Genomic DNA, 16,659 nt, shown 5'->3' on the forward strand with positions numbered 1-16,659 from the left:
CGCAACAAGATTATCTGACGTTGTTGCTAGAGGATCCTTAGGATGATTAGTTTCCTTTTCTCTTATATTTGTACTTTGATCTCTGAAATTTGTACTCAGTGTAATCCTCCCAAATTTTATGAATAAAAGAGATTGTATGGTTAATCAAATTGTTATTATTATTATTATGTTTGCAAATAAAACCATATGTTCCTTGAAATTAAAACAATAAAAAAACAATGCATCTCGTGCATCTTTTGCATAGCAAGTTTTCTTTTGCCAGTTGTCTTACCGGTTATTCTTTTGTGCTTCAGCCAAGCTAACTCACCGATACTACACTCGTGTCAATCAACCCAGAATCATTGAGCATTTGGAACAAGAGAACAGAGAGCTGAAGGACGAGATTGCACGACTGACTGCCATGATGGAGTCTGTTCTTGCTACACAGAGCCAGTCTTCACCAACTCCTGCAACTCATCCCTAGAGGACTGTCATTTCAGAGGTTGCTACCTCAACCATGCTTGTGACTGCTACTCAACTTGGTCCATTTATGCCTCCTGGATTCCCGTGGGGGGTGCCACCAAATTTCATGCCTGAAGGGTTTGCACCCACTTTTGCTTCTAGGCATCTAGCCCGGTCATGTCTGTGCCACCTCCAGTTGTTCATATCCTGCCTCGTGTTAAGGACACTATCTACCATTCTGATCTATCTTAGGGTCCAGATGTTTATGAGAAAATGGACGAAATGAAGGATCAGTTCCTTGAGTTGCGAAAGGAGTTGAAGAAATTGAGAGGAAATAACTTGTTTGGGAAGAGTGCTACTGAACTCTGCTTGGTACCAAATGTGAAGATCCTGATGAAGTTCGAAGTCCCTGACTTTGAAAAGTATAAGGGAAACACTTGTCCACTTAGTCACCTTGTGATGTACGCCAAAAAGATGTCAACTCAAACTGATAATGATCAGTTACTAGTTCACTACTTTCAAGACAGTTTGACTGGTGCTGCTCTGAAATGGTATATAGGGCTAGACAGTGCAAGTGTCCGTACATTCAACGATTTGGGTGAAGCTTTTGTGAAGTAGTACAAGTATAATGTGGACATGGCGCCTGATAGAGACCAACTGAGGTATATGTCTCAGAAGGATAAAGAGACGTTTAAAGAGTATGCCCAGAGGTGAAGAGAGCTCGCTACTCATGTTAATCCTCCATTGGAAGAGAAGGAGATGACGAAGATTTTCCTGAAGACCTTGAGTTCGTTTTATTATGAACGCATGATTGCCAGTGCCCCCCAATGACTTTACCGAAATGGTAAACAGGGGGATAAGGTTAGAATAAGGAGTCCGTGAGGGGCGTCTGTCTAAGGAAGAGGTGTCGTCTAGTAAGAAATATGGAAGTGGTTTTTCCAGAAATAAGGAAGGGGAAACCGATGCAGTGTCCGTGGGGAGGAAGAGGAGGCCTCATGTCAAAAGAAACCCTCAACAATGTCAGCATCAACATCAAGTTTCATCAATAATTCTAGTGTTTTCAAACAATTCCAACAATCAATCAGTGCCAATTCAACAACAACCACAACAAAGAACCAACTACAACAACAACAATAATCAACAACAAAAATTCGAGAGGAAGAAGGTCTCTTTTGACCGTATTCATATGTCATACGCCGAACTCTACCCATCTTTGGTTCTCAAGAACCTACTTCAACAAAGAAATCCATCTCAAATTCCTGAACCACTTCCATGGTGGTATAAGCTTGAACTCCGTTGTGCCTTTTGTAGCGGGGTATTCGTTACCATTAGAGATATTGACTAAATCCAAGGTAAATCATACAAGTCGAGTCGCCACCTCACTTCTATTTATCCAAAGGAATGGTTAGAAAGCGAACAAAAACCTAAAAGTTTTATCAAATCAAAAACTAGTAAAAGAGAGTCAGAGATCTGGGTAAGGGGGTTGGTTATGTAATGGGAAGGTGTTAGGCACCTAAAACATCCTAGGTACTCCTAGGGAGCCCTTTTCATATTCGTTGTAAGGTTTTTGTTTTTTTAGAAAAATTTGTTTGTGCAAACATGATTGAAGAGATGAGGAGAGAATGTACAAGTTATTTACATTTTGTGTTTGGATGGATAAACCCATTGCCTACGTACCATCTTAAAAAAAATATTAGGATCAAAACCTCGTAGTTCGGGGTAAAAATCTCAAATGAGTGAGTGGATTGATTGTCCAAAAGCCTTAAGGTCTTTTGTTATCCAAGGGAGAAAACTCGACCTAAAACCACAAATCCACCATGTAAGGATAGCTTCAACATGCTAGTGAGGGGTTAACCCTATAATAAGCATGGAAGACTCATTGTCCATCACTAAGGATATAGGTGAGTATTACATCTACCTCAAGGATAACAAAAACCTAATAGCTAAAGGTTATGAAAAAAACTTGGGAAAAGTGGCCATTGGAACCACAAAAACAATTGAGTGAGTTGTATTTACAAATGAAAAGTATTCACAAAATAAAGTCAAAGTTGACTTAAGATTCAATTCAAAATAAGTGTTATGAAAAGAGTTTAAAAAATCAAAGGCATAATGCCTAGGTTTCTAATTTTGAAAGCAATGTTAATGTTTGCACAAAAAGTTTGACTTGGGTTAGAGTGGAGAGAAGAAGAAGAAAGGCTAAATCCTAAACATACAAGAGGTGAGGGATAAAGAATGAGACCACAATGGAGTTCCTCTCTTGAGATCATATTGATGATCCAAGTAGCTCCCATCCTTTGGAATAAGCAATCACATAAGCATAAACTCAAGCAATCAACAATCAAATGAACTCTTGGAAGATCCCTCTCTCTTAGAAGCTCATGGCAATGGTTCCTCAATTTGGATCAAGTTGGAATCCCTAGCACAAAGAAACACACACATCAAAAGGTTCTATTAACAAATCAAAGAATGGACAAGAGGGAGTTTAGAATGTGGTCCTTTCAATGTTCATCTTCAAGCTTTAAGCATTCTAAAGGCATGAGGCCTAGTTGCTCTTTGACATTTATAGCACTCTAAAGGCATGAGGCCTAGTTGCTATTTGACTCCATTTTGCATAGGGAAGGTCCTAAAGTCTAAGTCCTTTTGTCCATTTTTTGCATTTGGTTCACAACAATCAAACAAAACACAAACACAATAGTATATACACAATTATGTGCTCAAGTGAGCAAAAGGCAAATTGCATTAACATAAACATGTGCTCAAGCGAGCAAAGGAAAAAGCGAATGGATAATATGTGCAAGAATAGTAAATTGCATAAAAGTAAAGAGCAAAAGTAAATGTTAATGGTTAATAGTTAGTGTTAGTAGTTAGTGTGCCATAAGACAAATTTAGCGCTATGTTAAGCAATCGTAATTGGACTTATGTAGAAGTCACAACTATCTGAGGCCGGTCAATAATAATGTAGGCAACAACACAAGTTAGAAGTCTTGATTAGTGAACCAAGTTCCAACAACTTGTCATGCCAAAAGAAAAAGAGAATTGATCTTGTATTGGTTTAAGTCCTTTACATGATTTAGGAAACAACCTATCCTTAATGCAAAGCCATTCACTTGATCAATTGATCAAGATGAATTAGATTTGAATCAAGGAAGATTAAGTCTCCCTAATCAATGCTAACTTATCAACCTTCAACTCATTGATCAAAAAAGAAAAAGACGAAGAAGGAGAAGAAGATGAATAATGGAAAAGGAAATGGAAAGAATAAAGTGCATAAGGTGAGATAAAATGTACCAATCCATGTGTGTTGACCAAATGACATTGAAAGTCAAAGTCAAACAATGAGAAACCAGAAATGGGATGAAGATTGGAGGTCAAATAATAAGCAAAATATTTTTGGCATTTTTAATATCAAAATACTTGAATTAAAAATAAAAGAAAGGTCAAACTTCAAAATCACTTCAAATCAACCTTGAAAGGTCCACGTGATTTATCCCAAGTTCAACAAGGTCAAACAAAGTTTGACAAAAAATTTCAGCATTTTTAAAAGTCAGAAACTATTTTTAATCAATTAAAAATGGATAAAAATAACCTAATTGAACTAAAATCTCAAATAAATCTCAAATCAATTAAAAAATTGATGAGAATATTTTTCATAGATCCATCATCATTCAAATAGGTTAGGAAAATATTTTTGTATTTTTTGAATATCAAAATTAGAAACTAGAAATTATTTGGAGAAGAATGCAATTGGAAATAGAAAATTCACAAAAAATATCAAATGAGAAAATAAAAAATATTAAAAATCAAAATTAGAAACTAGAAATTATTTGGAGAAGAATGTAATTGGTCCCATATTTTTTGGAATTAAAATGAAGAAGATATGAATTTTTGAAAATAATGGAAATAAAATAAATAAAATCAGAAAATAGGAAAATCAAAAAAACCAGGAGCATCTGATCAAGCCTCATTAATTGACGTGGTTGATCAAACGCTCCACATGCGCGCTTCCATGGTAGACCAAAGTCAGCAGCAAAACACATGGCATTAAATGAAGTCAATCAAATGGAGCGCTGAGATTAGATCAGAGTCAAAGGATCCAATGGCCATGGACTCATCCACGTGGGGACGGTGGTGGAAACCACCGTCTTCTCCGGTGAGACTCACCGTCTGGCCAGAATTTGCAGGTTTTCAAACCTTAACCAAACCACACGATCCTTATATCAAAATGAAGCTGGGGTGAGGTACATCACCCCTGTAACCTTGAATTGCACTCAATCTTTCTATAGAATAAGAAATCTGAGCTGGAAGATTCAGGTACAAAAATTACAGTTCACTAAAACACAAAATTAAAGCCACCACTGGCTTGCCTCTCAAGTGAGGACTTCACAAAACACATTGGCCAGGCAAATAGATCATGGAACAAGGAAATTCGATGCAAAAATCAGTTGGACCATACCTTTGGATTGTGGTGATCTGAGCTGATTTCTTTGCTTTCTTTGGCCAAACAGAAGTTCTATGGACTGTAGTATGGAGGTCTAGGAACTTTAGATCCAAATATTCAGCCAGATTTAGTTGAATTTTAGATCTGAAAAATTTGAAGAAAAGTGAAATAGTTCCTTTGGTAATGGTTATGGATTCAGTTGTGCAGCATCTCAGGTGCCATTAGGTTCGATTTCAAGTGAAGCAAGCATGTGTATTTATAGCAAGAGCTGATGCAATGCATGATCAAACTCGTGTGCATGTGAATTGGATCCTCCATGCATGGGCCTATACAGGCGCATGTGAGGCCCAAAACTTGGTGCAAATGCAAGCTAAAATGAATGTGAGATGGTTTGGACGTGTAGTTTGGAGTGAATTGGCTTGTGTGATGAATTTCAACATGTTATGCATAATCATGCCTAAAACTTCTCCTCTTCGAAAATGCCATTTGCCAAATCCAAACATGAGCATGTGAGTAATGGTTGGAAAGGTCTTGGTGTAAGGAACAAATGTTATGTTGGGAAAAAATCCATTTGAAGTGTGGAAATTAGTGAATTTTTAGTTTAAAGTGTAAGGTGCAAAACATGCAAAGGCAAGGTTTCCAAATTTGGCCAATGTTCAAGCCCCTATGTTTTGATGATGAAAGCCTCAAATGAAAAAAAACCTCCATCATCAAAGTTGTATATCTTTTTAAGACAATCAAAATGGACTTAAATTTTGCATCATTTGGATTTTTGATGAAAGAGTTATGGGCACTTGAAGTTGGACTTTTTTGACTTTCAATGCATTTGGTCCAAAGTGACCTATAATGTTTTGCATTATCACATGTATTTCCTTTGAGATTTTGAAATTTTGTTCAACATAACATTTGAAGTAGACATATTAATATTTCCAATGCATTTGATCCCATCTAAAATCATAAAAAATGAATGAGTTATGTTCTTGGGAAGTTGACCCAAAATTAGGGTTTCAGTCAAAATGACCTATAATGTATTGGAATGGGAGATGACCTTCCAAGCTTCAAATCAATTTTTGATGAACATGAAAGTTGTTCATATTGTCTTTAAGAACATTTTTTATTTTCGGATCATCTCCATTTGACCAACACATAAAAAGTTAGGTCTCAGTGCATTTCAAAATAGTCAGATGAATTGACTGATCAACTTCTCAAGTCCATGTCTCATATCTTGATGAATTGATGGTTGAGGGAACTCAAATAAGTTCCAATATGCATGAAATTATGAATTAAATAACTTACCTTGATTGTATTTGGTCATGGGCTGAGGTTGCTTCAAGAGCAAGGCATTGTGGTACACAGATGAATTAGGGTTTCCTTGGGGAACAAACCTCAAAACCCTTGACTTGCTTTGATCAAAATGATGAATTGAGATACTAGGGAGGCATATTTGATGGATGAGAGCTTTGGGAACCATTGCCATGTTTGCTATCATCTTCACTTGGCCATATCTCTGCACAAAGGATCTCTTTGAAGCTCTTGACTTTGTGATTACTCAAGCTACAAACAAGAAATGTTAGTGACATATTTTTGTGCTTTTGGTTAGTAAACAAAAATAAGAAAAGCAATAATATACAATTCAAGCATGCTTGGTGATCTCAAACCACTCACAAGAGGTCCCATCCAAAGGTAAGGGGAACCAAGATGCTTATGATCCTTGAGGCAATGCAAGTGCAATGTTATGATGCCATGAGGGATCTTAGGGACAAAATTGGGGTCTTACAGATGCCCATATTTAAGGTCATTCTAGCCGGAGAAGTGAAGGTTAAAATCTTCGTCTCGACGAGGTAGAATGGGCTTAAATAATAACAGAGAGACGAATTTTGGTCCCTAAGAGACCTCATGATGCAAATGTATGTATGCAAAAGATAACACTCTATGGAGATATGCGTCCACAAAGAAGGAAAAGAAATTAGGAGAAACTGATAATCCATATGAGTAATTTACTCCATGGGACAGAGATTCTGGGACTCTCATGGGGATAAGAAAGGAATAAAATGCGTGAGAAGGTCACGACTTCAAAGATTGGGGAGCAAAATTCCAAAAGGAGTAAATCCACGGAAAGACCCGAGTTGACTCAAAGGCGCATGTATTGGGGAGTGATGCCAATACAGCAAAAAATTATCCATAACAGATACTTCGGATAAGATCCGGACAGGTGGGGAAATCACAAATGAGGTATTACCGGTTACTGGGTAATAAGCTTAAGGAGACACGCGATCTGGACACCGGTACAAAGGTGAGAGAACAACAAGCTTGGGAAGAATGAATATCTATGACCGATACAAGGGTGAGAGATATCAAACATCTGAAATCATCTGAGGTATACCTAAAAATGTAAACTTTGGCTCAGAAAAAAAAACTGACTCCGCAGGGGGACACAAGGTCATAATAGGGAGCAGAAGGAAGGAACACCAAGGATACCGGTTACTGGGCATATAATAGGTGACCAACCAAAATGTGAGTTGGGGAATATTCCCAAGACACTCATCATCCTAAAGAGGGCTAAAAGCAAACTCGATTATATGATGGAAATTCGATTCCAGAAAGGGATACGAATCTTACTCAACTGGGGAAGAACAAAAGGCTTCGACCAAAGAGTACATGAGATATATTATCCATTACCGTCAGAACGTAGATAATATACTCGCATGGAAGATTATCCACAACCGGTTACTGGGTTAATAAAGGATAAATCGACCATCAAAGAAAGGCATCTGGATACCGAAACTAGGTATATAATAATGACCATTCAAGGGGAGCAACAACCATTACCGACAATCGGTAAATGAAAGATAGCTTGCTGGGGATAAACTGCTTGATAAGGGCAATCATCCAAGAGATATATCACCGGGGGTGAAGGACTTATCAATACCGAATATTGGATAATGATAACCGTCAAGGAGGGGATTACATCTACCGGATACTGGGTAGAAAACCACGGAAAGGTAACCGTCATCGATTAAGATGAAAAAGAGGTTAACTCTGCAAGGGGATAAAATAGGGTTTACAACTACCGGTATGAGGGTAGAAAACTACAGTCTCCATCGGGGATAAGATGAATGATTACTGACTACTGAGCAATTATTCATTTATACCACAGGGAAGCGCAGGAAACAGTCACAAGAGGCCAATCTAGGATTAAACTAAAGAGGAAAGTTGAATCAAGACTCGTCCTAGTGAGGATATAACTCAATAGGGAAACCCCATCCCAATATATGTGTTGGGAGGAAACAGAAACAACCATCATCCACGAGGATATAACTCGGTGGGGAATATGGAAGGAAAGATAAACACTTTCTGCTTAAGGGGCTGACTCTATATGGGGAGTTCAGACACCGTCATCTGCTTGGGGAAATGTATTAGCAACTAGCAGGGGATCGCAAACAAAGATATATGGCAAAGATTGCAACATGAATATCCGAATGTTTGAAAACTATATGCACACATGCGTAGTTTTATATATGAAGAATGCTGACAAACATGTATCTCTAACACCAACAAGTCCATCGAACAAGTACAAACATCCGGTACTACATCTCAAGAGAGAAAGCTAGGATAACAAAGATCTCCGCAGGGGATGAGCATCATTCATTCCAACTGGGGCAAAGATCATCAAAAATCCTCCATGGAAACACTCTACTGGGGAAATCATCAGAGGGGATCATGGAACTCTGTGGGGAACAACCACCAAATCAGAAATTTCCAAAGGTCATCAAACATTGTCCCAAATAATGAAATCACATCTTCCGAGGAGGAAGAATCATTATTCTACTGAAAGAAGGAGGGAGGAATAAATCTTCCCAACACTCTGCTAGGGGGAGAAGCCACAAAAGGCTCAGGAGGAAGAGGACACCAACATGCCAGGAATATGAACAACTGTCTTACCCTGTCAAGAATCTTACCATCCTTGGGAGAGCACTGAAGGCATTCCCAGTATCCTTATGTCATTGTGAATGTTCACTTTGTTTAAAAACAAATTATGAAAAAATTTGATTATTTAAAACAATGACATTTTTTTTCAATTAAAACATGCAAAACATTTGTTGAATAGAAACAATTAAGAGTGCAAATAATTGGATAAAGGCTCAAGTTTACTTGATGGAATGGTAGTCTGCCAATGGCTAGACTCCATAGATCTTTACAAATTTGAAATTGGTGATATATATTGGAAAAGGGATACATTAAACATAATGACCATTTCTCCACCAATTCTGAATCCGATGTATTTGAAGCTTCAATTGACGATGACTGAGCGGGAATCTCTGACGGATGACAGTTTGTAGAATCAAAGTCTTGTCAGGACACAGTTACTTGCCAAATCTCTATTTTTTTGCCTAGATTTCCCCAGGGTGAGGTACTCAATCTAGCGGGATACATACATTCATTTTTTTTATGTCTCTAACTTTTGCCTGGATCTCCCTTTCAGGTTTTCAACCCACCGAGACGCTCATTTTTGCCTAAGCCGCCCTTTCGGGTTTTCAACTTAGCGAGCTATTCTATTTTTATTTTTAGGCGAAGTATTTCTTGACTGCATCTGAATTCACAGGACGAGTGAAATCCTCCCCATCCATAGTTGTAAGTGTCAAAGCACCGCCTGAAAAGGCTCTCTTAACAACATATGGACCCTCATAGTTTGGAGTCCACTTGCCCCTGGAATCGGGCGCGAAAGACAAGACTTTCTTGAGCACAAGGTCACCTTCTCGGAACACACAAGGCTTGACCTTCTTGTCAAAGGCTTTCTTCATTCTTTGCTGATGTAACTGTCCATGGCACATGGCAGTCAGTCTCTTCTCTTCTATCAAATTTAGTTGATCATAACGACTCTGAACCCATTCCACATCAGTCAACTTGGCTTCCATCAAGACTCTCATTGATGGGATCTCCACCTCTACTGGGAGCACGACCTCCATGCCATAAACGAGAGAGAAAGGGGTTGCCCCTGTTGAAGTGCGGACAAATGTACGATATCCATGCAAAGCAAACGGCAGCATCTCATGCCAATCTTTATACGTGACAACCATCTTCTGGATAATCTTCTTGATATTCTTATTAGCAGCTTCAACAACCCCATTCATCTTGGGTCTATAAGGGGAAGAATTATGATGCGCAATCTTGAACTCACTACATAGCTCTTTCATCATCTTGTTGTTCAGGTTAGATCCATTATCAGTAATGATCTTATCTGGCACACCATATCGGCATATGAGTTGATTCTTGATAAACTTCACGACTACCTGCCTGGTCACATTAGCATATGATGCTGCTTCAACCCACTTAGTGAAGTAATCAATTGCTACGAGAATAAATCTGTGTCCATTGGACGCTTTCGGTTCTATCATGCCAATCATGTCAATTCCCCACATGGAAAAAGGCCATGGTGATGAAATCACATTCAGAAGTGTCGGGGGAATATGAATCTTATCCGCATAAATCTGACACTTATGGCATTTCTTCACGTACTTGCAGCAGTCAGACTCCATTGTCAGCCAATAGTAGCCTGCTCTCAGCATCTTTCTAGCCATGGCGTGTCCATTGGAATGAGTACAAAATGAACCCTCATGGACCTCAGTCATTAACAGGTCTGCTTCGTGTCTATCCACGCATCTGAGCAGAACCATGTCAAAGTTTCTCTTGTAGAGTACATCACCATTGAGGTAAAAACTTCCCGATAATCTCCTCAAAGTCTTCCTATCTTTCACAGATGCCCCAGGCGGGTAAATATGGCTCTGAAGGAAACACTTGATATCATGATACCACGGCTTATCATCTTTCACTTCTTCAACCGCAAACACATGAGCTGGTCTGTCCAAGCGCATCACAGTGATATTGGGAACTTCATTCCAAAGTCTTACCACAATCATCGAAGCAAGTGTAGCGAGAGCGTCTGCCATCCGATTCTCATCTCGAGGAATATGATGGAAGTCAACCTCAGTAAAGAACGTTGAAATCCTCCTCGCATAATCCCTATATGGAATGAGGCCAGGCTGATTCGTTTCCCATTCACCCTTAATCTGATTAACAACGAGGGCCGAATCACCATAAACATCAAGATACTTGATCCTTAGATCAACGCACTCCTCCAATCCCATAATACAAGCTTCATACTCAGCCATATTATTCGTGCATTTGAAAGTTAGCCTTGCTATAGAAGGAAAATGTGTGCCTTGAGGAGTAATGATTACTGCTCCAATACCATTTCCATATTGATTTACAGCGCCATCAAATACCATGCTCCATCTGGAACATGGTTCTGGCCCTTCGTCAAGTGTAGGCTCATCACAATCTTTCATTTTCAAATACAGAATCTCCTCATCTCGGAAGTCATACTGAACTGACTGATAATCCTCAATCTGCTGATGTGCCAAGTGGTCAGCCAAGATACTACCTTTAATAGCCTTCTGAGCTCGATACTCAATATCATACTCAGATAACAACATTTGCCAACAGGAAATTCTCCCTGTTAAAGAAGGCTTCTCGAAGATATACTTGATGGGATCCATTCTAGATATTAACCAAGTCGTATGATTTAACATATACTGGCGTAAGCGCTTAGCGGCCCAAGCCAAAGAACAACATGTCTTCTCAAGTATTGAGTATCGAGACTCATAATCAGTGAACTTCTTGCTCAAGTAGTAAATAGCATACTCTTTCTTTCCTGATCCGTCTTGCTGACCAAGGACACAATGTTGGTGTAAGCCCTAGAGGCCAATACATTTTGGTACTTGTATCGAATAATAAAAGACATTCTCTTTATTATGGTTGATTAATAAAGTCCCTGGAATAGATAGTCCGTTTAATGTATTAAGTGTGACTTAATCATGAGAACACATTAAACATAAGGACATTATTCCTAAAGTATCCCTAGTCGAGCTTTAGTGTGAAGTGGGATAACATTAAAGCATTAAGACTATTATGTTTGTAGACCGATGATCACATCTCATGGATCATGGATAAAGAGTTATCAAGTCTTAAACATAGGTATGAATATTAGGAGTAACATTTATACCGGATTGACCCGCTATGAGAATACTATATAGAAAGTTATGCAAGGTGTCATAAGTTATTCTCATGGTGATAATAGTGTATTCCACTCTTCGACCTGAAACCACTATGGATCCTAGATGTAGAGTCGAGTGCTTTATTGCTGATCCAACGTTGTCCGTAACTGGATAACCATAAAGACAGTTGATGGGTACTCCACAAAGCATGCTGAGGGACATGAGTGACCTAGATGGAATTTGCCCATCCTGCATAACAGGATAAATGTCTATGGGCCCAATATTGAATTGGACAAGGATGACACAGTCTATGCCTTGTGTTCAATATAGACATAAGGGAAAAAGGGTAATTATACACATAAGTATTATCACAGAAGGAATTGTCAGATCACATGACATTTTCGTGTCTTGGGTAGCAGTGATGTGTTGCTAGATACCGCTCACTGTTTATTATGTTAAATGCGTGATTTAATATAATTGCCAACGTCACGAAAACCTACAGGGTCACACACAAAGGACGGATTGATGAGAGATAGAGTAACTAAGGAATACCGTAAGGTACGATGCCCTTAAGTGAGTTATAGAGCATCGTAAGGTACGATGTACTTGAGTAGAATACGAAATATGGTAAGGTACCATGAGCTTAAGTGATTTTGGGCATGTTATAAGATATGGGCCAAAATACACTTAAGTGGGCTTTTAGCTTGAAGCCCACACAAGTGGTTCTATAAATAGAACCCTTGTGCAGAAGCAAAAATTTGCGGTTGCATTATTTTCGTTTTCTCTCACTCTCTCTCTCACTCAAAGCCTTCATTCATACCAGCTAGCACTGAGATTGAAGGAACCCGTTCGTGTGGACTGAGTAGAGACGTTGTCATCGTTCAACGTTCGTGATCGCTTCGTGGATTTGCATCAAAGGTTTTGATTGTCACAAGAGATCTGCACCAAAGGTTTCAGTCGTCACAAGAGGTAAATATTCTATCGCTGATCATGACCATTCGTAAGGATCTCTAAAGGAGAAAATTTTAATTTCCGCTGCGTTTTGGACCGCAATTCTCCTTCAGTGGTATCAGAGCCACTTACGAAACCATGACTCGGATAGCTGTTTATTTTCTGTATTAATATGATTAAAAGACAGAATGAATCAATTAATTAAACGAGTAATTAAATTTGGCATCATGAGTGTACGAGTTGGATGATTGATGTTGACTATGCTTCGGAATCCGACATTAGTATGGTGAAGCAGCGATACATCGATCGTCCATAGGTTACGCAATTGAGACCGATCAACTTATATATGATATAAGTAATCCTAATGCAAAATACGGTATATGTGATATACTGTTTCTGTTTCGTTCATTCGAACACTAAATGATTGTTTTCCTTTGAGCGATCAATGGTCATTTGCTTCGGAATCCGACATTAGTATGGTGAAGCAATGACCTGTTGATCAATCATACTGAATCAACAATCGAGGTGTGTTTGACGGTCTGAAATTGGAGCATTAGGGTTGGTGACGGCGCAAGGGTTGTGCCGTCAAGGAGTTGTGAATTTAGGGCTTTTTGGAAGAGGTCCGTAGATTGTTTCAAAGTCCTATTAGTTTGGCCGCGTGAAGCTCGTGTGACGAGCGTAACAGGCGTAACAAACTGGATGCGTGACGGTCGTCACGTGCTTTGTGACGGTCGTCACATTCATAAGTCCAGAAAACTAGGCGTTTCTGGTTTTGGCCCTGTGACGGTCGTAACGTGTTTTGTGTGACGGTCGTCACACTCACATTTCCTGTGACGGTCGTCACACGCCTGTGACGGTCGTCACACGCCTGTGACGATCGTCACACTTCCAGAGTCAAAATTTTGGGGTTCCTGTTTTGTGACTACGCAAGGGTTGTGTTCATGCAAAACAATGTCCATTTCAAATGAATTGTTCATTAAAATTTTGGACAGGGGTAGCGGAAACCCCGGCTAACTCTGCGTAGTGTGATCGGTCGCCGAAATTTAATTTGGTTTTAATTAATTAAAGGAATTAAAATTTAATAATAACAATGTGTTTATTATTATTGCCTTGTGGTGATCAGTTATGGCCTTAGTTGTCCTTTATTTTGTTTTGGGTTTTTAAATACGACCTGCGTGTCGTGCCTCTCCTTTTGATCTCTTAATGTAACTTCTTTTCTCATCTCAAACCCTCGTATGTAAAACGAGTTTCTTCTGGAATGTAATGTTATGAATAAAGAGAAGAAGACAATGTTATGAAGAAAGAGAAGATTTCAATATCAAAAGAGGACAATCTTGAAGATCTTGCTTGGAGAAGCTTAGAGAAGAATTCAATATTAAAGGAGGACAACCTTGAAGATCTTGCTTGGAGAAGCTTAGATCGTTGTAGGTTAGCTTAGGTTCTCTCATTGGCTTGGGAGAACAATTGCGCTAGGGGCCATAACTGTTTCATTTTGTTTGTATGTATGTTGATGCATGTGAATGTATGTTGATGCATGTGAGAGACGATTTATATGATAAACAAGCCGGTGAGATCATAACAATTTTAATTCCCTCAAACTAAAATATTAAGTTTATGCTTTCCAAGTTTTAGCACTCATCAAGACTAGTATCGGATAATGTAGGTTTCGCCAAAGCGAGGTGCATGTTCTATATTAGTAAGGTGCGATGGGATAATTGTAATATCCAACTGCTAAAACAATGGGTCAAACTTAACTAAACAAATTATGATGATATTATATATGTTTGCTTTCCAAGTTTTAGCACTCATCAAGACTAGTATCGGATAATGTAGGTTTCGCCAAAGCGAGGTGCATGTTCTATATTAGTAAGGTGCGATGGGATAATTGTAATATCCAACTGCTAAGACAATGGGTCAAACTTAATTATAATAATATCATATATGTTTTAGAAGCAAGAGTTGGGAATGATCCATATGATGGATTGGAATAAGGAGTTATTCACCCAACTGAAATTTTCGAGAGTTGTATGAGATACAACTGGAAGGAGTTCCTACCTAAATAACCTAGTTTTGTGTAATCCGCCTACGCGGACTTAGAACGAAGTGAAATATGGATCTCGACCCACTAGAAAATCTTCCAATGGGATTTTCCGAATCAAATGATGAGGGTCATTTGTTTTGAGTAAAATAGTGGGAGCATATTTGATTAAAGGCCTAATTAAATATGTCAATGATACTTATATTTTCTTAATCCTTATGTAGATAACCATGACCGCAAACACCTCTAACAACATCTTGCGATCAATCCTTGACAAGGAAAAATTGTCTGGGACAAATTTTCTGGATTGACACCGAAACCTGAGGATTGTCCTCAAACATGATAAAAAGCTGTATGTCTTGGAGACACCTGTTCCTGAAGAGGAACCTCCTAGTTCTGCACCTAAGGCAGAAAGAGATGCTTATAAGAAGCATGTCGATGATGCCAATGAAACTGCTTGTCTCATGCTGGCTACCATGAACTCAGAATTGCAAAAGCAACATGAGAACATGTCAGCGTTCGATATGATCGAACACCTGAAGCTGCTCTATCAAGAGCAAGCAAGGCATGAGAGGTTTGAAGTTTCAAAAGCCCTTTTCCAAAGCAAGTTAGTTGAGGGAGCCCCTGTAAGTCCCCATGTACTCAAGATGATTGGGTATGTGGAAAACCTTGAGAGATTGGGTTTTCCCCTCGAAAAGGAACTTGCGACTGATTTGATCTTGCAATCGTTGCCAGATAGTTTCAGTCAATTTGTCCTAAATTTCAATATGATTGATATGGACAAATCTCTTCCTGAACTGCTCGCCATGTTAAGAACTGCCGAGAAGAATCTGAAGTCAAAAGGGAAGTCCATTATGATGATCGGAAATGGAAAGAGATAGAACAAAAGGCCCACTAAGCAGGGTGATAAAGGGAAAGGCAAGGAAGTTGCCAAACCCAAACCCACTGTTGATGCTTTAAAGCCTAGTGGAGGCATAGCAAAAGAAGGCACCTGCTTCCATTGCGGTAAGACCGGACACTGGAAGAGGAACTGCCCAAAGTACCTGGAAGATAAGAAGAATGGAGTAGAGACTTCAACTTCAGGTATTTTTGTTATTAAATAAATTTATCTACTTCTGCATCATGGGTATTAGATACTGGATGCGGTTCTCACATTTGTACATATGTGCAGGGGCTGAGAAGGAGTAAAGATTTGGCAAAAGGTGAAGTTGACCTACGAGTTGGCAATGGAGCAAAGGTTGCTACTTTAGCCGTAGGATCTTATTAACTTTACCTAGTGGTTTTATAATTCAGTTAGAGAACTGTTATTATGTACCTGCAATTAGCAGGAATATTAATTCCATTTCTTGTTTGGACAAGTTTGGTTTTTCATTTATAATAAAGAACAATTGTTGCTCAATTTATTTGAATGATATATTCTATGCTACTGCACAAATGAGTAATGGACTATATGTCCTTGATCTCAAAATGCCTATTAATAACATTAATACTAAAAGGGTGAAACCTAACGAGTTAAAACCAACTAGGTAAGAATATTAAAACTCTTCGATCAGATCGAGGTGGTGAGTATTTAAGCCTAGAGTTTGATGACCATCTGAAAGAGTGTGGGATCCTATCCCAACTTACTCCTCCTGGAACACCTCAATGGAATGGTGTATCTGAGAGAAGAAATCGAACCCTGTTAGACATGGTACGATCCATGATGAGTCACGCCGATCTTCCAAACTCCTTTTGGG

The sequence above is a fragment of the Lathyrus oleraceus genome, chromosome 5, assembly GCF_024323335.1.
Source record: "Lathyrus oleraceus cultivar Zhongwan6 chromosome 5, CAAS_Psat_ZW6_1.0, whole genome shotgun sequence".
Classification (NCBI taxonomy): Eukaryota; Viridiplantae; Streptophyta; class Magnoliopsida; order Fabales; family Fabaceae; genus Lathyrus; species Lathyrus oleraceus.